Source organism: Pelodiscus sinensis, chromosome 2, assembly GCF_052426305.1.
Source record: "Pelodiscus sinensis isolate ZL-2025 chromosome 2, ASM5242630v1, whole genome shotgun sequence".
Taxonomy (NCBI): Eukaryota; Metazoa; Chordata; order Testudines; family Trionychidae; genus Pelodiscus; species Pelodiscus sinensis.
In genome coordinates this window covers 42130390-42132211 of record NC_143053.1, presented here as the reverse complement: position 1 = coordinate 42132211, position 1822 = coordinate 42130390, and the positions used below count along the sequence as shown (strand labels likewise).

General features: G+C 46.3%; 1 protein-coding gene across 2 annotated transcripts in view; it reads left to right on the top strand.

The window, feature by feature from the left end:
• Window positions 1-1822, top strand: part of DPY19L4 (dpy-19 like 4) — a 196354-nt gene that overhangs the window by 63294 nt on the left and 131238 nt on the right. The window lies entirely within an intron of this gene.

Below are 1822 nucleotides of genomic sequence, written 5' to 3'. Positions count from 1 at the left end.
GCATGTGCCTCTTCATGCCCTCATGTTGCCCCTGGACTCCTACAGCTGACAATGAGATGATTACCAAAAACACTTCTTGCCCATATTTACTGGAACTATCGTTATTTTATGGTACAGTGTCAAAAATATTCACATTTGAGCCAGAAGCTAGAAATATCAGAAACCTTAATATAGCAAGGACAAGTTTAGAAATCCTGGATGTCACATCTCTGCCATTAGTACCTTTGCAGCAGGATCATCTGGCTATGTTGCCTCTCTCCTCAGACGCTATACTACCAGTACTCCTAGCTATCTTTGAGACACCACTGACTTCTTGGGGAAACTACAGAACATCAGTAATCTTCCTGAAAACACCATCTAGGCCACCATGGACGTAGAAGCTCCTTATACCAATATTCCACACGATGATAGATTCCTGGCTGTCAGGAATACCATCCCTGATCGCGCCACTGCACACCCGGTAGCTGAGCGATGTGACTTTGTCCTCACAACTATTTCCAATTTGGGGACAATTTATACCTTCAAGTCAATGGCATAGCCATGGGCACGTGCATTGCCCCACAATATGCCAACATTTTTATGGCTGATCTCAGACAATGTTTCCACAGCTTCCATACCCTAGCACCCTTCCTTTATCTATGCTACATTGAAGACATTTCTATCATATGGACTCACAGGAAGGAGACCTTTGCAGAATTCCACAGAGATTTCAACAATTTTCACCCCACCATCAACCTTAGCCTGGATCAGTCCACACAAGCTATCCACTTCCTTGACACTACAGTACAAATAAATAATGGCCATATAAACACCATCCTATACTGGAAATCTAATGACCACTATTCTTACCTACATGCCTCCAGCTTCTGTCCAGGACACGTCACATGATACGTTGTCTATAGCCAAGCCCTAAGATACAACCAGGTTTGCTCCAAACCCACAGACAAACACCTACAAGATCTTTATCAGGCATTCTTAAAACTTGAATACCCACCTGGGGAAGTAAGGAAACAGATACTACTTCAAGACAGGCCCACCATGGAAAATAACAGAACACCACTGGTCATCACCTACAGCCCCCAACTTAAACCCCACCAGTGCATCATTGACAATCTACAACCTATCCTGGAAAATGATCCCTCCCTTTCACAGGCCTTGGAAGGCAGGTCAATCCTCACTTGCAGACAACGCCCCAGCCTGAAGCAAATCCTTTCCAGTAACCACACAACACACCTCAGATATACTCACCCAGGAACCTAACCCTGCAACAGACCCCATTGCTAATTCTGTTTATGTATCTATGCAAGTGACACCATCACAGGACCTAACCACATAAGCCAAAACAGCAGGGGCTCATACAACTGCACATCTTCTAATGTAATACATGCTATCAAGTGCCAGCAATGCCCCTCAGTCACAGTGTGTCAGCGGGTCCCCAACCCTGCACCCCCATTCGCAGTCAGACATGACTCTCAACCAGCAGGAAGAACAGAAGATTGATTCACAGGGACACAGCGTAGCATAGGATCGATGTTAGCGCAGGTACTAAGAGCAGACAGCATTATTAATCTTGGGGAGAAGGGGTCCCAGATCCTTCTCCCCCCTTTTCCTGCTCTAAGCCCTTTCTCTCATTCTAGCCCAGATGAGACTGACTCTTCCCACAGCCCTATCTCCCAGCATGTTGTCATTCCTGCCTATCCTATGTCTTTCTTCCCAGGAGTATCGCTGCACAGCCGCAAAGATCCCCAACCAGTAGAAGTTCTTCAGCAGCGTCTCCTGGGTACGCCTCTCCCTTGGTGTCCTGAGAATGGGATGTCATGGG